The sequence below is a fragment of the Pongo abelii genome, chromosome 17 (genome assembly GCF_028885655.2).
Source record: "Pongo abelii isolate AG06213 chromosome 17, NHGRI_mPonAbe1-v2.0_pri, whole genome shotgun sequence".
Taxonomy (NCBI): Eukaryota; Metazoa; Chordata; class Mammalia; order Primates; family Hominidae; genus Pongo; species Pongo abelii.
Genome location: NC_072002.2, coordinates 35,462,788 through 35,483,829, shown reverse-complemented (window position 1 = coordinate 35,483,829; position 21,042 = coordinate 35,462,788). Strand labels below are relative to the sequence as shown.

The window sequence follows — 21,042 nt, the reverse complement described above, 5'->3', positions numbered from 1 at the left end:
ACCAGAACATTTTACACCCAGAACACTTTACACTAAGTGCTCTTAATACCACCAAGTACCAAAAATTCAGGTACTAAGCAAAAGTGTGCTAAATGTTAAATGTAAAATTCTCAATGTTTACCACTAAACTTCATATTTTGAGGAGGATGCTGTTGTAACTTTATTTATTTATTTATTTTTGAGATGGAGTCTTGCTCTTGTTGCCCAGGCTGGAGTGCAATGGCACAATCTCGGCTCACTGAAACCTCTGCCTCCCAGGTTCAAGCGATTCTCCTGCCTCACCCTCCCAAGTAGCTGGGATTACAGGCGCCTGCCACCACGCCCGGCTAATTTTTATATTTTTAGTAGAGACGGGGTTTCACCATGTTGGCCAGGCTGGTCTCGAACTCCCGACTTCAGGTGATCTACCCGCCTCAGCCTCCCAAAGTGCTGGGACTACAGGCATGAGCCACTGTGCCCAGCCTTGTTGTAACTTTAATATCCTTCAATCTGTAAGCCTAAATGGCTTCAACACTAAATAAAAAGTCACTTGTCATGGCTAGACCCATTTCGACAGGCCTCATGAGTTTTTGTTGTGTTTTATCAGCAGGCCCTAGAGTAAGGAGAACATTTTTGGCACTTTCTTGCTTTCACTCTTCTTCCTTACTTCCATTCTCTCACACATTCATTGAGCAAACTCAATGTACCGGACACTGAAGATACAGAGATAAAAAATGAGATCCCTGCCCTCAAGAACCTCAAAATAGAATTGGGCAGACAGACAAGTCACAGAGCATTATGGTCTGGTGGCTCATGCGGTATGACAGGGTGCAGCATGGCATGGTGTGGATGGCATGACAGGGGTGACAGGGAGTTGAATTTTGACCATGTTCAGTTTGAGATCACATTAGAACATCTAGGCATGCAGATCTCCTAGTAGGCACTTGATGAAGGAGTTTACACAAAGGCCTAGGCTGGGAGTAGAGATTTACAAATCATTAGTACAAAGGTCATGGGATTGCCTAGGAAGAAGGTGAGAAAAGGGGCTAAGGATTGAAATTCTACTTAAGAGACAGGAAAATGAGTAAGAGCATGCAAACCAGCTGAAGAAAAACATAAGTGGGAAACTAAAAGAGAACAATATCAACAAAGAAAATGAAGCACATTTTAAGAATGAGGCAAAAGCCAACTCTTATCACAAGCACAAAGGAATCCAAGAAGGATGAAAAGGGTACCCCTAGCATGGCAACTTGGCCAGGGCACCTGCACAAGCCTCACAGGAGGCTAAATCTTATGACATAGCCAGGAACTGGTGACAAGTGGACAGCCTGTATTCAAAAGGCTGGGCTGGGCCAGGCGTGGTGGCTCAAGCCTGTAATCCCAGCACTTTGGGAGGCCGAGGCAGGCGGATCACAAGGTCAGGAGATTGAGACCATCCTGGCTAACACGGTGAAACCCCATCTCTACTAAAAATACAAAAAATTGGCCGGGCGTGGTGGTGGGCGCCTGTAGTCCCAGCTACCCGGGAGGCTGAGGCAGGAGAATGGCGTGAACCTGGGAGGCGGAGCTTGCAGTGGGCCAAGATCGCGCCACTGCACTCCAGGCTGGGTGACAGAGCAAGATTCCGTTAAAAAAAAAAAAAAAAAAAAAAAAAGGCTGGGCTGTAAAGGGAAGGAGAGCCGTGTAGGACAATTGGTGAGAAATGGAGGATCCAAAGACGTATCAAAAAAGCTTCCTTTCTTCCTTTTCTTTCTTTCCTTCTTTCTCCCCACCTCATCTCCCTCTCTCTTCCTTCTTTCCTTTCTTCCTTTCCTTTTTTTAATAGAAAGACTAGAAATGAACTAATTTATAAGCTAAAGAAAACATTTTAGAGATAAAATGTTTACAATACAGCAGAAGGAAGGTGTCACACAAGTGGATTCCTCACTCTGAGGAATGAGACAAGGTTAAGCTCCAGGACTTACTACATGAAGGCCTCCATTTTCTCTGTGCAGTAAAAGGCAAGTTCATTTTCAGAGAGCTGGAAAGGATGGTGGAACAGGCATGCTGATGTGAGAGAAGTAAGGTTAGGCTGGCCAACCTTTAGAGGTAACTGGAGAGGAGCTTATTTGGAATCATGTAAGATTTCAGGGCAGCATTCCCAGCCCAGGGGAGAGACTGTGAATGTACAACGGGTGGGAATGAACCACCCATTTCCTAGGTTGTGTGAATTTCTTCAATAAAAGTCAACAACCTGAGTGCAAGAGCAAAGAAGAATAAATGGTTGGAGAGTTAGGTATTGATGAAGGTCAGAGAATGGGGAATGGGTCTTAAAAACAACGAGGCCTCCGGGACAGGTTTACCACGGAAGAGGTGGTGTCGCAGAAGGTCAGGGTAGAAAGATAGGTCGATTGAGGACTGATCCAATGGGAATAAATGCATAAGAGAGGACAGGTCTTATGTAGGCATTCCCATGTAAAAACCTGACCCAAGACAAGTTCAAGATAAAACAGAATGAGAGTGAGGAATGAACCTCAAGAGCCCAACTGGTCCATTCTCCTGAAGCTAAACAGAACCACTGAAAACCATCCCAAAGAGAAGAGACTCTACATTGTCTTCCAAGACCACCAACAGTAGATTTTCCTTTATATAAGAGGTCAGGAAACTGAGACTAAACATTGCTGGTTTTGACGTCACATTCAACTCCGTCATTGTAGCTCAAATGCAGTCACAGACAATACGCAAGTGAACAAGCATGGCCATGTTTCAATAAAACTTTATTTTCAAAATAAGACATGGACTGGATTTGGTCTAGGATGAGTTTGTCAACTTCTGCCCTAGATCCCTTTCTCTTGAGGTATTTGTTCTTTTAAAATTGATGGTAAGAATGCTTTATATGCAGAGAATATTAACATTTTATTTTATTATTTTATTTTATTTTATTTGAGACAGAGTCTCGGTCTGTCATCCAGGCTGGAGTGCAGTGGTGCAATCTCAGCTCACTGCAACCTCTGCCTCCCAGGTTCAAGTGATTCCCCTGCCTCAGCCTTCCGAGTAGCTAGGATTACAGGCGAGCACCACTACGCCCACGCCCAGCTAATTTTGCATTTTTAGTAGAGATGAGATTTCACTATGTTGGCCAAGCTTTTTGTTTATTATATATACTGCTACTGCACTTCAGCCTGGGCAAAAGAAGAAGACCCCAGCTCTAAAAAAATAAATAATTTTTTTTTTTTTTTTTTTTTTTTTTTTTTTTTTTTTTAGAGAGAGACGGAGTCTCGCTCTGTCACCCAGGCCGGACTGCAGTGGCGCTATCTCGGCTCACTGTAAGCTCCGCCTCCCGGGTTCACGCCATTCTCCTGCCTCAGCCTCCCGAGTAGCTGGGACTACAGGCGCCCACCACCGCGCCTTGCTAATTTTTTGTATTTTTAGTAGAGACGGGGTTTCACCGTGTTAGCCAAAATGGTCTCGATCTCCTGACCTCATGATCCGCCCGCCTCGGCCTCCCAAAGTGCTGGGATTACAGACGTGAGCCACGGCGCCCAGCCAAAAATTTTAAAATAACATACTTGTAACAAAAATATTTTTCCCCACTTATTCAAATCTATTTCCTACATTTCTCTCAACCTAGTTTAGTTTCTCTCCTTCCCTTTATGAAATATAACCAACATTTTTATTTATTTATTTATTTAGAGACAGAGTCTCACTCTGTCACCAGGCTGGAGTGCGGTGGCGCAATCTTTGCTCACTGCAACCTCGACCTCCTGGGTTCAAGCTATTCTCCTGCCTCAGCCTCCTGAGTAGCTGGGATTACAGGCGTGTGCCACCATGCCCAGCTAATTTTTGTATTTTTAGTAGAGATGGGGTTTCACCATGTTAGCCAGGATGGTCTCGATCTCCTGACCTCGTGATCCACCCACCTCGGCCTCTCAAAGTGCTGGGATTACAGGCATGAGCCACCAAGCCCAGCCTATTTTATTTTTTTCATTGTTATTACAAGTGTGGTATTTAAAAATTTTTTAAATTAATTATTATTTTTTTTTTAGAGATGGGGTCTTGCTCTGTTGCCCAGGTTGGAGTGCAGTGGTGCACTCATAGTTCACTGCAGCCTTGAATTCCTGGGCTTAAGCGATCCTCCCACATCAGCCTCCCAAGTAGCTGGGACTATGGGTGCACTCCACCAGGCCTGCCTAGTTTTTTTGTAGAGACAGGGTTTCACCATGTCACCCAGGCTGGTCTCAAACCCTTAAGCTCAAGTGATCTGCCCACCTCAGCCTCTCAAAGTGCCAGGATTACAGGCATGTGTCATTGTGCCTGGCCAGTATTTTTAATTGAAAAATAAAAACTAAATAAATTAGCCGGGCATGGTGGTACATGTCTGTGGTCGCAGCTACTCAGGAGGCTGAGGTGGGAGAATCGCTTGAGCCTGGGAAGTGGAGACTGCAGTGAGCTGTGATCATGCCACTGGACTCCAGCCTGGGCAACAGAGTGAGACCCAGTCTCAAAAAATAGAAATAAAAATTGTGTTGTTTGTGTGTATGTGTATATATATATATATATATATAATATATATATATATATATACTTGGTATTTGCTATGATCTGAATGTTTGTGTCACTCCAAAATTCATATGTTGAAATCTTAACCCCCAAGGTGATGGTTTTAGGAGTTAGGTTTTTGGGAGGTAATCAGGTCATAAGGTTATATCCCTCATGAATGAAATTAGTGACCTTATAAAAGAGACCCCAGAGAGCTCCACTGCCCCCTCTACCATGTGAGGATACAGCTAGAAGGCATCATCTATGAATTGAGAAATGGGCCCTTACCAGATACCAAATCTATTGGTGCCTTGATCTTGGACTTCCAAGCCTCTAGAATTGTAAGAAATAAATATTTGTTGTTTATAAGCCATCCAGTTTGTGGTATTTTTGTTATAGCAACCAAAATGGACTAAGACAGTATTTACATATCTTATTCTAAAATATTTTATGATGGCTAAAATGTTTATTACGCATTTTCATCTAAAATGGTAAGTTTTTCTTTTCATTTTTTTTAATCACATGCACAAATGCATTAAAGTAAAGGTCCAGTGGCCTTACCATGGTCTGGGAGGCCCATGCTTACGTCTCCACCTGTCCTGTCCCTCCAGCTGATGGCCCTAGCCTTCTTTCTCAGTTCCTCCCATGTGTCAAGCACTTTCTCTTCGCACCTTCAAACATTCTGAAGTGCTCTTTCCCCTACTCTCCATTGTGCTTTGTCTCAATCTTCCTCTTCATCTCAACACAGAAAACCTCTTCAAAAACTTTCTTAAATCTCCAAGACAAATCATGAACTCCTAGTTAGTCTAACGTTTTCTAGCCCTCATCCCAACTAATAAAATCATTTAATTATATAATTACAGATTAGGGTGTCTATTAGTATCTTCTATTTGCACAGGAACTCACTGAATGTTGGTTGAATTAATGAATAGAAAATTAAAATAAGTATGACAAATATTACTAATAAAAGAAAAATCTCATTTATTCTCCACAGATGTGAAATATAAGGCCACTCAAACTGAACAGCATACTTAATATATTTATGAAAAAAATTTAAGATCTTCACCTCATAATCACTTGAATAGAACTAGATGTGACAAAATATTACTACATATGTTAATTATTTGTGAGCAGCTAGTTCAAATTATCATTATCATTTATGCTACAAAATTTTGCTTTTTTTTTTTTTTTTTTTGAGATGGAGTCTCATTCTGTCACCCAGGCTGGAGTGCAGTGGCACAATCTCAGCTCACTGCAACCTCCGCCTCCCGGGTTCAAGCAATTCTCCCTGCCTCAGCCTCCCAAGTAGCTGGGATTACAGGCACCCGCAACCACACCGAGTTAATTTTTGTATTTTTAGTAGAGATGGGGTTTCTCCATGTTGGCCATGCTGGTCTCAAACTCCTCCTGACCTCAGGTGACCCACCCGCCTCAAGCCTCCCAAAGTGTTGGGATTACAGGCATGAGCCACTGTACCCAGCCTGCCAGAGAAAAGCATTTTTATAAAAATTATATAAATAAAAATTTTCATGAATTTAAAACTAGCTTTCTCTCTTTTTAGTCTGAAGTTTTACTATTGTCAATACATGCATTTATCTATTTAGACATTAATTCAATTACATCTTTTTTTAATTATCTTCTTGGCATTAGGCCCTGGTGATTAAAAGATGAACTGTACATAGTCTTCACCCTCTGAGATTTGAGCCAAGTGAGATGTATTCCAACCAGTTATTACAGCTAAGGGGTAGCCCGGCACAGAAGTAAATGCAGTGAGCTGCTTATTGTCTGGAGAGGTCAAGGAAGGTGTTTTGGAAATAACGTGCTTGAGGCTGCCTCATATTTTAACTGTTGATAAAGAGGAAAAGTAGGTGAAATATCTTTAAGAAATATCAAAAAATTATAAGTCCATTTATAACTTCTTATGAAAGCCATTTTTTACATTTGTAAAAAAATACCTTTATCCATTTTGTCAACTGTCTTCAGTGACAACTAGATTTCACTCAACTGCAGTGTGGCAGAGGCTGGCTAGATGCACAGCAAACCCACTTCCTCTCCCTGGAGACAAGGTCGAACATTTCCTAGCTCTGATAATGGAACGTGGTTGATGTGAAGGCCAAGACAGTTAAGAATTGTTTGCCTTCCCTATGTGCTCTCTTCCTTCCACAGCAATCTTGGAGTCTAGAATTGGAAGACAGTAGTGGAACAAGATGAAAGGACCTGGATCCCTGAGTGATGGCAAGGAGAAGTGCCTCACCGTGTCAGACTACAGCATGAGCAAGTAATTAAGCCACTGGAATTTTAAGGATGTGTGCTACAGCAGTTAGCTTATCCTAATGAATCAGTCCATTGTGAGGGTAGTGTGCAGTCAATCATAATTTTAAAGAACATAATGAATGACAGATATTCTTAGTCCTGTTTTTAGTATCTACCCCCACTTCTTTGCTAACAGGACTCCAGTTTTGTTTGGGGTGCCAATTTGCACAGCTTTAAGGGAAGATTTTGGTTGGTCTAAACTCATCATGAGAATTCTGTTCCCCACCCTTTTAGCCTCCCCTGTAGTGAGGGATGGTCATGCAGCCTAGTTCTAGCTAAGAAACCTAATGGAAAGTCCACTGCAGGGATTTCTGGGAAAGGTTTTCCTTCCCTGATAAAAGAAACCTGCATGGCTGGCATCATCCCTTTTTCCCCTCTCCTTAACTTAAACAGCAACCTGCATGAGTGGGGGCTACATTCTGAACTAACATAATAAATGCATTCTTTTTTTTTTTTTTTTTTTGAGACAGGGTCTTGCTGTCACACAGGCTGGAATGCAGTGGCAAGACTATAGCTCACTGCAGCCTCAAACTCCTGGGCCCAAGGTATCCTCCCACCTCAGCCTCCCAAGTACCTGGGACTACAGGTGCATGCTACCACGCCTGGCTATTTTTTTTTAGCTTTTTGTAGAGACAGAGTCTCACTGTGTTGCCTAGGGTGGTATCAAATTCCCGGCCTCAAGCAGTCCTTCTGCCTTGGCCTCTCAACGCGCTAGGATTACAGGCGAGAGCCACCATGTCCAGTCAATAAATGAATTCTGAACTAACATGACAATACACTAACGCCATAAATTTGTGGGGTGATATGGGACATGCATGAAAGAAGACTGCATGCCCCATCTAAAGACATCCAAAGATTTTTTTTATTTAAATATTAAAATAACAAAACAAAGGCCTCAATGGGCCCAAAACCACTCAGTTCATGAAATTTGAAATATAAAGGTCTGTTATATACTGTTAAATAACAGTCACACTTCATTGTTTGTCATCATCTACTGAATATAGAACATGTGTCTCTCATACTTTCTTAATGTGTTTCCTTTAAATCAATATGATGTACTGGCTAATAGTTCAGGCTTTGAAATCAGGCTACCTGGATTCAAATCCCAGCTCTGGCACTTACTGTGTGAACTCAAGTGTAGTGTACTAGACTTCTACCTGTTTTTTATTACTAAGATGGAGATAATCATAGCATATATGTCTAAGGATGGTGATAAGGATGAAATGACACAATCAATACAATGTACTCAGTCGAGTGCTTGGCACACAATGCTCAATAAATATAAGCAGTTATTTTTATTACTTCCAAATTTCACCAGAGAGCTTCAAGTAGTGAAATAACCCATTGAGAAAGTCCTTGCTGACTACGTGTGTAAGCGTACTTTATGTTCAGGGACTCCTGATGAGTAAACTAAAGAATAATTAAGGTTTCCTGGCAGCCTGTGGACTCCTTGGATTTTAGGCAGGGTTAAAACAACATCACAGCTTAGTTGTTTTAAGTAAAGGATTAGTCAATGACTAATCGTCAAGGGCAGGATGAGAGAGGACACTCGAAGAGTGGGTGTGTGCCCTCTCCTATTCCTATGAACTCTTACACCCTGGGCTTAGGGTATCTGGGGCCTGGCTCTAGACATGATGAGAAAGAGATAAAAGCCAAGGAATAGCCACAGATGATAATCCTAACAGCGCAGGCAGCCAGGCTTCCCTCCTACCATTCCATCCACCTTCCCCATGATTCTCCAAAATGATTATTTGCCCTAACAAGGATTAAGGCCCATGTTTTTCTGCCTCTACATCTCTGCTCATGCAACTCCCTTCCCTAAAAAACCCATCAGCCCATCTCTGCCTATGAAACACTATTTGTTTCTCAGAGTTAAGCATAAACGCCCCCCTTTTCAAGATAGCATCTCTAGTTTTCCCACTCAAATAGTCTTCCTGAAATTTCTGAACTTCTGTTGAACTTCATTCCAAAACATTTTTAGAGTACCTATTATGACCTTGGAATTATTCTATGTGATGAGCAAACACAACCTTGACTCTGGGAATGGTTCAATACATTTATGTGTACCTTTAGTCTTCCCCCACAAGATGTGCACTGGCTTATAGTAAGAGATATACATCATGTAACAAAATAGGAAAAGAAAGTTCAGGTCCAGGAGATACAAGAAATCAAATATACTAAACAATAGATGTAGAGTTCAGCATCAAATTTAGCTCTAACTTTCCTAGGGAACAGGAACTAAAGGGGGAACACAACAGTCTCTTATCAACACAGAAGAGGATGCATACCAGCTCCTCAGGACAAACAAAACTTATTCCTTACCTTAAGGTATAATTTCTCACTTGGGATATTCCAGAGGTTTCAACCAATTACATTTCAGCTTAAAAATTGCTAAAACAATTTTTCTTCAGGCACTGAGGCCCCAGGCATGAGTATGGTCAGCTTCAGAGGAGGCTAACCTCCAGGGTCCTCTGCTATAGCAAAAGGTCTGACTGGACCCCAATGAGATCAGTGGAATTGCCAACACCAACTCCTGCAGGCAGACCTGGAAGATGATCAAAGATGGGCTGATCATCCTCAAGCCCGTGACTGTCCATTCCCAGTCTTGATACCGGAAAAACACTTTGGCCCGCCACAAGGGCAGGCAATTCTCAAATGCCCAAGACGGTAACCAGCATAAGGAGTATGAGAATTCTGCACTGGCTGCTCAGAAGGTACTGTGAACCTAAGAGGATGGACCACCACTAGCATCACATCCCATACTGGAAGGTGAAGGGGAGCACGTTCAAAAACAAGCATTAGGCCAGGCACAGTAGCTTACGCCTATAATCTCAGCACCCTAGGAGGCCGAGGCTGGCAGACCACCTGAGGTCACGAGTTCAAGACTAGCCTGGTCAACATAGCAAAACCCCATCTCTACTAAAAATACAAAAATTAGGCTGGGCACAGTGGCTCATGCTTGTAATCCCAGCACTTTGGGAGGCCAAGTCGGGAGAATCACCTGAGGTTGGGAGTTCGAGATCAGCCTGACCAACATAGAGAAACTCCATCTCTACTAAAAATGCAAAATTAGCTAGGCATGGTGGTGCATGCCTGTAATCCCAGCTACTCGTAAGGCTGAGGCAGGAGTATCGCTTGAATCTGGGAGGTGGAGGTTGCGGTGAGCCAAGATCACGCCATCGTACTCCAGCCTGGGCAACAAGAGTGAAACTCCATCTCAAAACAAAATTAAAAAAATGAGCCAGGAGTGGTGGCGGGCGCCTGTAATTCCAGCTACTCCAGAGGCTGAGGCAGGAGAATCACTTAAACCCGGGAAGCAGAGGTTGCAGTGAGCTGAGATTGTGCCATTGCACCCCAGCCTAGGTGAAAAGAGCAAAACTCCATCTCAAAAAAAAAAAAAAAAAAAAAAAAAAAAGAAAGAAAGAAAGAAAAAGAAAAAAAAGCAGATTTTCATGGGACACATCCAAAAGCTGAAGGCAGACAAAGCCCACAAGAAGCTCCTGGCTGACCAGGCTGAGGCCCACAGGTCTGAGACCAAAGAAGCATGCAAGCTCCCTGATAAGAGGCTCCAGGCCAAGGAGGGGAGCATCAAGACTCTGTCCAAAGAGGAAGAGACCAATAAATAAAGTTCACCCCTTCCTTATCTGCACATAGTGATCTTAGCAGTTATATAGATCAGTCATTCAGTAAAACACCCAATCATTCGATATTGGGTATTACATTGTCGTTAGTAAATTTTTTTTCTTTTTTTGCCCGCCAAAACAAAAAACTGCTAAGTCAGAGGCAGGTACAATATGCCATAGGATAAAAATAAGTTCACTAAATTTCACACTACTTAAATGTACATAAGAACTATTATTTGTTAATAACAATAAAGACTATAATGTTATATTGAAGGGTAACTTAACCAGAACACGATCTTAAAACTCTTTTTCAGAATTAAACAGCTGAAATAGTATTCAAGAATTTAAACAAATGTCAATCACAGTACAACAAAAACATATATCCTATAGAGATGAAATGTAATATTTCAGTCAAATAATAAAAGTATAGTCATTTTTTCATCTCCCTATATTGGACTTTACCTTGTCATAAGTAAATAATTCACTCTCACTTAAATTGGGTCTGATGGGAGTTCAGCTAAATAGGAGAACAGCTTTTCTTTCCCGGAGAGATGGTACACTCAGGGTGTAGTTGGGTACTGCATTAGGGATGCTGCCTTCCACATCCAATTTCTTTCAAGAACACTAGTCCCACTCTTTCAACGACTACATACTTTTATTTCAATGTCTCTCCATCATCTCAACCTTAATCTAAAATCAAATTCATCATTTCCATCCCCAAAACACTGACTTCTGTCTTTCCTATTACTGTTAATGGCAACATCTTTCTCCCAGGAAACTGGGCTTGAAAACGTAGAGTTATCAGTCTCTCATCCCTCTCCCCTGACTCCAAAATTCAATCAGCAATCATGTATCTCTTTTCCTTTTATTTTTTGAGTCTCTTTTTTTTCTTTTATTTCCAACACTAATATTCAGGTTCACGTGCACCCATATGTATGCAATAGCTTAAAGTTGCCGTTCTAAAATACAACACTGTCACATTCCTGTTAAGAAATGTCTGGTAGTTGGCCATTTGTCTGTCACCTTTTGAGAAATGCCTATTCAGATCTTTTGCCCACTTTTTAACCAGATTATTTGGTTTTTTGCTGTTGAGTTCCTTGAATATTCCAGTCACTAGTGCCTTGTTGAATATAGTTTGCAAATATTTTCTTCCATGCTACAAGTCATCTTTTCACTCTGTTGATATTTTTCCCTGGCTATGCTGAAGTTTTTTAGTTTAATATAGTTCCATTGGTCTGTTTTTGGTTTTATTGCCCATGCTGTTGGAGTCTTAGCCATAAAATTGTTGCCTAGACTCAATGTTCTGAAGCATTTCCCTTGTTTTCTTCTAATAGTTTTATAATTTTGGGTCTTATGTTTAAGTCTTTAATCCACTTTGAGTGGACTTTTGTATACAGCCAACAACTATATGAAAAAATGATCAACATCACCAATCATCAGGGAAATGCAAGTCAGAACCACAATGAGATATCATCTCTACTCAGTTGGAATGGCTACCATGAAAAAGACAAAAAAAAAAAAAAAAAAAAAAAACAAATGCTGGTGAGGAAGCAAAGAAAAAGGAACCCTTATATATAGTTGGTGTAAATTAGTACAACCATCACATAAGTTAGTACAGCCATTATGGAAAACAGTATGGGTGTTCTCAAAAAAATTAAAAATAGAACTACTATAGAATCCAATGATTGCATTACTGGGTATATATTCAAAGGAAAGGAAAGCAGTATAAAAGGATATCTGCACCCCCATGTTTACTGAAGCACTACTCACAATAGTCAAGATATGGAATAAACCTAAATGTCCATCAACAGATAAATGAATAAAGAAAATGTGGTATATACAGTGAAATACTATTCAGCTATAAAAAAAAAATGAAATCCTATCTCTGGTGGCAACATGGATGAGCCTGGAGGATATGATGTTAAGTGAAATAAGCCAGGCACAGAAAGATAAATACTCATGTATTCTCACTCATATATGGGAGCTAAAAATAAAAAATGTTGAGCTCACAGAAGTAGAGTAGAATTGTAGATAATAGAGGAAGGGAAGGGTGAGGGGAGGGGAAGGACAGGGGAGGTAGTTTAATGGATACAAAATTACAGCTAGATTAGAGGAATAAGTTCTGATGTCCTGTAGAACCTTAGGGAGAATATGGTTAACTATAATTTATGTGTTCAAAAAACTAAAAGAGAATTCTGTTTATAATACAAAAAAATTATGTTTGAGGTGATAGACATGCTAATTACCCTGATTTGACCATTACACATTGTATACATGTACTGAAATATTCTGTATCCCATAAATATGTACAATTATTATGTGTCAACTAAAAATGAAAGAAAAAAAAAAAGAAACTTTCAGTGGGCCCTTGTTACTCATTTTATGTAGGCTGCACTTCAGATCCTGGACTTCACTGACTCCATAACATGGTCTTAACCTAACAGCTTTACTCCAAATCAACGTCTTATTTCCTTCACTTTCATCCCAGTCTACCCGCCATCCCTGTATTCACTTTCAGCGTTCAACGATGATAAACTACTCTCTTTACCTCTTCCCTATTAATCCAAATTCAATTCTTCAAGGCTTAGGTGCAATCCCACCTTGTAAACAAAGTTTTCTTAGACTTTTCCACCCTTTGCTTAACTCATAGTACTAACTGCCATCTACCCAGGTCATTCAACAACTATTTTGATATAGCTTTGTGATACCACTATTTTGTCTTACAGAATTTACATTCTCTCTTGTGGTGTGCATGTGAATTTGTATCTTATCTTCCGAACTAAAACATTAAGTTCCTTATGCTTCTTTTTTGTCCCCACAGTGCTTAGCACCTAGTAGGCACTTAAGTATATCACAGAATTTGGGAGGAGAACCTTCAATGTCATCAATGTCCACTTCCACCCAGGATGGGAATCCCTGTGACATTCCTTGTGACATTCCTCGCAGCCCATCCTCCAGCCTTTGTTGAACAAGTGACACTTCCCAGATACATCACAAGATAGCATGTTACACTGTTAAGAGCACTAGCTCATAGATAGGTTTTCATCAATCTCCAAAGTACCAAACGATATGTTCAATATATTTTCCTAAATACATGTACATACACAGAATATCTCAGGAAGGGTATACTAGAAATGGAGTTATCTCTGGTTAGGGGATTTGGGTGACTGGGAAACAGGTGTAGAATGCAACCTAATTTTCATTATTAGACTCTTTAATATATATAACAGTAAAGTAAAATATGTTTTTAAGTTCTTTCTTGTTGTATGTTTTATCTTCATCTGTGAAATTTTTATCCTAATCCTACCTATTTCTGATCTCTAGAGATGCTCGCTATAAATCAAGTATGCTGACTAATTAATTGATAAACATGTTAATGAACTGTTGCTAAGAATCATATAAATATGTATATACAACTGAGTTTTTATTAAAGCCCTAGAAGTATTAATAACATATTCTTTTAAGTGAGTTAAAAATTTGTTCCAGTATGCTTAAACAATCCTTTTTTTTCCTTACTATTACACCATTTCCAAATCAGTTGTCTTCATTGGTTTATTTCCTCTTCTGACTCTCATGTCTTGTTTTAATTAATTTTTTCCATAGGCCTTGTATTTTCAGTCCTACTGGCAGAAAGCACTTGTTGCCTAAGGCATTAAAGTGTTATCTTGTATACTACATGAGCAGCTCTACAATGTTCTTGACACCTGTAGTGTCCTCTTATTGCATAAAGCCATAAGACATGTTCAGTAGCTTTAAGGATACATAAATAATTCCCAGAATTGGGCATAATCCCCAAATTATAAAACATCTTTGAGAAGAAAGGCCATTCCTAAATATTGTAAAAAATTTATGGAATGAATAAAGATATCCTCCTCCTTTACCATTATGAATAGGCGATTATACTGGGAATCAAACAGCCTATGCTCTAATCCTGGCTCTTTAAGTATCTCTGGGGCCCCAATTTCTTCTCCATCAGTAAAACAGACATGAGTATTAGACTAATTTTGAGATCCCTTTGCAATCTAGTTTTCTGTTTATGACATCTTCATCCCAGAAAGTACCCAGGCATTACGGTACACATATTAATAATTAGCATTTATAACTACTCACCTAATGAAAAGTAACCCTTTTCCTGGGGTATGGCAAGGCTTCTTTAGTGCTGGAATCATTTACTGGCTCCAGACATTCTTCTTGTCACTTACCAACAATGAACAACTTGTACAGAGATCTTCACAAGCCTATTTGTGTTTTCAGATATGACCAATCTCCTCATTTGAACTCTAAGAGACTGACACCAGGGCCGGGCACAGTGGCTCACACCTGTAATCCCAGCACTTTGGGAGGCTGACCAGGAGTTCAAGACCAGCCCGGGCAACACAGCAAAACCCCATCTCTACAAAAAAATACAAAAATTAGCCAGGCGTGGTGGGTGCACCTGTAGTCCTAGCCACTCAGGAGGCTGCAGTGGGAGAATCACTTGAGCCTAGGAGGCAGAAGTTTCAGTGAGCCAATATTGTGCCACTGCACTCCAGCCTGGGCAAGAGAGTGAAACCTTGCCTGAAATAACAAATATATATATATATATAGACATCATGAAACTTGTTCCTAAACTCGCCTGACTTTGTAGAGGAACAGGGGACTTCAAGCAAGAAGAACTATGATTCCCATCTATGGTGTGTACTATAATTGGTAATTCCTCTGAAAGTACCATTAATAAACTTCACCTTGATTCCATAAGTACTTCTTTAGTGTCTACTTGGCACAAGGCAATGTGCCAGAAGCTGGCACAAACACTTCTCCCTTTCCCACCCAAGACAAAGGCAGGAAATATGAAAGGCCTTCTATGGGTGAAAGTGCTGCTTTTGATTCTGCTGTGCTCATCAAGCACCTGCCTACCCCTATCAAGTCTACCACCGTTACTAGATTCCAATCGTGCATCTGGAAGAACTTTCCTGTAATTCATATCCTTTAGTCCTAGTTCTCAATATCATGAGAACCAACTGAAATCAGGGGGCAAAAGACCCTGAAGTCAAGGCTGACAATGTGATCCTCTTATAACATATTCCCCTATTTGCACTTGGAATATCTGGAAATCTCCTCACTTCACCATTCTACTGTGCCTCAGTTTCTTATTTGTATGGAGAATCCTGATTTCCATGTTTAATTTTTTAGCTATTAGGCTCTCTGGGAGCAATGTTCACTTTTTCAGACAAAGCAGTATTCTGGCATCCTGGGCAAAAAAAAAAAAAAAAAAAAGAGCTTGGGGTGGGACTGGCTTATCACAACTCTCTGTCATTTCTACTATTTCTTAAGGGCAGAAAGCAAAAGTAGAAAAAAAAATTCCTGCAAATACCTTCCCTTATCATCATTTATGATTGGATGGGGTCATAAGGCAATCAAGCAAGTGCTTCTTGCAGTCATTTCTCTATCAACAGGTATTTACTGAGCCCCTACATCTGTGCTAGGATCTGAGGAATCCAAAAGCAAAAACAATGAAGACATTGTTCCTACTCTCTGTAACTTCAGGATGTAATGGGGAGGTGGGGTTTCTCAAAAAGCCCAATTAAGAATAGCTAAATGTGGCTGGGCACAGTGGCTCATGCCTGTAATCCCAGCACTTTGGGAGGCCGAGGCAGGTAGATTACCTGAGGTCAGGAGTTCCAGACCAGTCTGGCCAATATGGTGAAACCCAGTGTCTACTAAAAATACAAAAATTAGCTGGGTGTGGTGTCATGCATCTGTAATCCCAGCTACTCAGGAGGCTGAGGCAGGAGAATCACTTGAACCCAGGAGGCAGAGGTTGCAGTGAGCCAAGATCATGCCATTGCAGTCCACCCTGGGGGCTCTGTCTCAAAAAAAAAAAAAAAAAAAAAAAAAGAGGCCGAGGTGGGCGGATCACGAGGCCAGGAGTTTGAGACCAACCTGGCCAACATAGTGAAAACCCGTTTCTACTAAAAATACAAAGATGAGCCGGGTGTGGTGACACACGCACGTAGTCCCAGCTAGTCAGCAGGCTGAGGTGGGAGAATCGCTTAAACCCAGAAAGTGGAGGTTGCAGTGAGCCAAGACCATGCCATTGCACTCCAGCCTGGGTAACAAAGTGAGACTCCGTCTCCAAAAAAACAAACAAACAAACAAACAGCTAAATGTCAGATTATCTGATACTGACAATAAGAGAAGAAATAAATCACACAATCTTAGAACTGTAGGAAATCCAGGAGGCCATCTAACTCAACCTTTCCTCAAAAGCAGAAATCTTCCAACATCCTTGCCAGGGTCATTAATGTTCTGCTTTAATGTGGAACTCACATCTCACAAAGCAGTTCATTTAATTTTTCGAAGTCTCTTATTGCTAGAACATTTTATTGTAATTTGAACCCAAACTCTCTCACTTATTATTCTATACAGCAGTGTTTTTCAAAACTTTATTTTTTAAAGCATGCAATGTGTTTTTAAAAGAAATAGTAGGCACAAACACAATACATAAAGCAGTTAAAAGTGGAACTCTTCAGTTGGCAGCCGCAGGGGGCACTCAGCATGTCCACTCGTCTCTGGCTCTTCTCTACCTCCCTGCAGCCCAAGTCTCCCCACAAAATCCCTGAAGCTCTGCACAGCACAATTTGAAACCACTGCCTTAAAGCTGATTAGAGTAAATCTAATTCCAGCTGCATATGTCAGTCCTTGAAGACAGATACCTTGTCTCTCTTTAAATCTTTTCTAGATTAAACTTGCCCATTTCAAATGATCTATTCCATCCGTTATTTTCCCTTTGTATCTCCCCCATCCTAATCATTCTCCTCCTAAAAATGTTGAAACCCTATTTGAACACAGTTCTTTCAATACTGTAACCAGCTGAGGATACAGCCTCTCTTGACTATCTTCTGGACACCAGCAGCTGAAGAGGGCTTAGTGAATGGAGAAAGACCTGAGCCAGACCTTGAGACATATAGGATTTAATAAGTAGAGGTGAGAAAAGATAAAATTCCAGGCTGGAAAACTAGCATGAACAGAGATACAGAAATTAAAACAAGGGCCTCCAGATACATTTTTAATACTTTTCTTCCAGATCCTTACGGGTTTTTTTCCATTCAGCCAGCTGCCCACTCTCTTAATTATTTCTTGGAAGAAAATTAAGCCAGATCTTATCTCCATGAACATAGGCTTTTACTGTGTTGCTGTGTTGGGGCCAAATTAGTGACATGATCTGATCAATACTAAAATTAAGTCATTTCAATATTACAGTCATTGCTACAGGGAAAAGAGTATTTAATGAAGATGTTTGATAAGCCCGTTAAAAAAAAAAAAAAAAAGAAAAACTGTGTCATCTTCCAAATGAGTCAACATCATGGCAAGAGGATTCATAAAGGTTATAACACTATTGAGAAGCATCCCTGAAGAGTCTCAGTTCTAAAGCCAACCCAAAGAACACCTTGTCTCCACAAAATAATCTTTTGCTTATCACTTATCAAACCACAGGTTTGATATGTGCCCCAAATAGACTGTAAAAACAACAGCATTTCAATATAGGTGAGTGCTAATCTATCAAGACAAATCTTCCTGTAAAAACAAATATCAAAAAAACAATGGTTTCAATAAATATGCCCATCACAGTCCATTTTTTCAGGCTACTTGATTTTACCATTTACAGATAGGAATTCAAGCTCGTCAGTTTTTTATGTAATTTGGTTTTTCATTCAGGAAGGAAGATCTTAAAGACAGTATAGTTCACTATATACCTTTTTCCTATAAGATATATTCTTTACTGATTATATGAATATGTACTATTTCACCTTACAAGAATGGGAATTTCATACACACAGCATCACAAAGTTGGGAAAGTGAACTTGTCCTAAATTTTAATGTGTTATGAATTTAACAATTTTTAAGGCATTAAAAAAAACTGATCTTACTAGCATTCAGGGTATTTGATTCAGACATTTTATTTCCATTATTTTCTCTTTTTCCTTCATCTCAAAAGGAGATAATCTGAATTGCTCTAATCTGAAAAACAACAATAAGTGTAGCAAATACTTGACAATGAAGATGGAAAGCCTCTAAAAATCTGTTACCTTAGTAACAGCAAGAATGTGGAAGAATAAGAATACACTGTCAGGACATCATTTCAGTTTCTACAGATTTGAGGCCTAAATACAGTCAGCTTTCATTAGCTTTTTGTTTTTCCCAGCAGGTCCTTGGACTTTGAAACAAAACCTGAATGACAGCTATGAGCAATTCCAGCCTGGCTCCTGATTAGCTATGCCAAACAAAACAACTCTCTGCAGTGTAAACTTTCCAGGCATCTGCAACCAAGCCTCTGCAGAGACTATAATTCCTCAGTGAGATTTGAAGGAGAGTCAGAGGTTGGGGGGCGTGGGGCGGGGGTGAAGGGTGACCAGGAGGGGGGAGGGGGAGAAAGGATAAGACCTTCCCCTCTACCTCGAACTAGTTCCCTGAACTAGTTTCGGATTAAAGCAGGGGGAAAATAAAGTAGAACTTGTCTTGGTCTTGTTGTTGTTGTAGCTTTTAACTCTGGCTTATTTTACAGTTTAATTAACCAATCCTCTAAATCTGAGTATTCTATTCCAATGAACATCCATGACACCCTTAATATCAGTGTATCCAAACTACTCATGCATTTAAAGCAAATAAGCAATTCTGAGACCTTATTAGCATCGAATAGAGTAAGGAGTAGATTAAAGTGATCCAAAAGAGAAGAGGAACAACAATTATGAGTGGATACTGCCCTATATGGATGCAAACTAAGATTTTGTGTCATTTGTTGTCATCGTTTTTTTTTTTTTTTTTTCTGGATGCAGATCTAAAATTAATTACACTAAATAACAGCGAACTGTGCTGTGTGGTCCCATCTGCTACGTAATTAGATCCCTAAGGAACTAACTATTAAGCTTTTTTCTTGTGATCAGGCCCTTTGATTCTACCTAAACAACATACCTTTATCTACACAAATGAATTATAGGTTAGATCTCAAAGCAGTTTATTTTGCTCAGATGCTTGATTTTGAAGTTATCAGTGGTTTCAGAGAAAATTCTGCACTGGGGAGTCACAAGGCAACTCAACTGTAAAGAGATGAGAATTAAACTAAAAGGTAGACAAAATCTGCCAACAATCTTCCTATGACTTCAGACGTAAAAATGATTGTTTTTGTATTTCTTTGTCATACAACAAATTGGTAGCAGTGAAGGTTGTTCTTGTCTTCTGAAAAATGACACTTAACTACTCTCTGATCTCTATTGCTTCTGAGATAACCTACAAAAACTGATGACTGACTGACTTAGAATGCTAGGTGAGAGACCCCTACTTCTCTAGTCAATAACCATTTATTAAACAGTGTCACAGTGAGTAGGTAGCATTTAAAGTAAGGAGTAGCTCTACCACCCTAAAATGTAATTTGCAGATATATGACGACAGATGTCACAAAAAATTTACCATTTACATAACCATATCATAAAAGTCTAACTTAGATTTAGGACAACATTAAACTTAAGTCATTGAAGACTCAAATGGAAAATTCAAGTTCAGACTTAAGAAAAGATTCTATATAAAGATTTATCAAAAATCACGATCAGGGAGATATTAATTTTGGAAACTAAAGACAAGGAGATTTCAATGTTTAAGACAGGTAGTACAAAACTAGAAAACTACATGTCCAATTATTTTATTCAATTTGTCTGTAATCTCAGCACAGAAACTACAGAAAACAACCTTAAGGCTATTTTTGTAATGGATGAAGACAAGGATAGTGACCTACCAACAAATGAAAACCCTTCAATATAAGTCTGTGCTTGCAATCCCAAACCAAACGTGCTGATTCAGCACAAAGTCATCAATGGAGTTCTTATCTTTTCAAGGAACAATCCATTGTCTGGCTGAAACAAAGGGCAGTGCACAGGAAATCAGCCAAATCTGGGCCAGATGGCCACTGATTCAAGTTTCATTCTCCCCATCCCCCACCTTCCCTGGCACTGCAAAAAAAGATCCAGGCAGCATTTTCAGTCACCAGGTAATAATCTGCATGTGGGGTATAAACCTTTTACAATTACATATACTCCCCACCTCAACACCATGTAATTTGTTAAAGCAGAATGTCCTTATAAAATGTTTAATAAGGAAGTTCTATAAAGCAATTCTTGAAAATACCCCTGTAAGCCCATCGTTTCTTAGGCATGGCATGAAGTTTTAGCAGATGAAATGATTAAAAATATTCATACTAACTGGTTCTCATCTATTGTTTTTCTCAAACCATGACACAAACTAGAAATGAACCCAGAGAAAACTGCTTTACCATGGCCATTTCCATGGGTTGATATCACTGGCCCATTGCCTTGCAAAGAACTTCTAGGTTTTGTAACCTAGAAACACTTTGTACAATTACAATGACAAACTACCAATACAAGTAATTATAATAATGATGAATACTAATTTCCAAATCATGTTAAGAAACATAAAATTTTTGTTACAAAATTATCTGTCTTAAACTAACTGGGCTTTGATGCAAATGAGGTAGAACATGCTTTCTGTGTGAAAAAACAGAAACAACTGTTTGGGAAGGCAAAAGTGTAACCAAGCAAAAGCATCTCTAAGCACCTAA

At 39.8% G+C, this 21,042-nt stretch overlaps 1 protein-coding gene across 10 annotated transcripts in view; it reads right to left on the bottom strand.

The window, feature by feature from the left end:
• Positions 1-21,042, bottom strand: part of GREB1L (GREB1 like retinoic acid receptor coactivator) — a 287,707-nt gene that overhangs the window by 246,539 nt on the left and 20,126 nt on the right. The window contains exon 2 of one of the 10 annotated variants that reach the window (XM_063716852.1): positions 9,133-9,355. The exons of the other annotated variants lie outside the window; for them this stretch is intronic. The gene's annotated coding sequence lies outside the window, so the exon portion shown is untranslated. The remainder of the gene's footprint in view (positions 1-9,132; positions 9,356-21,042) is intronic. 10 annotated transcript variants of the gene reach the window in all.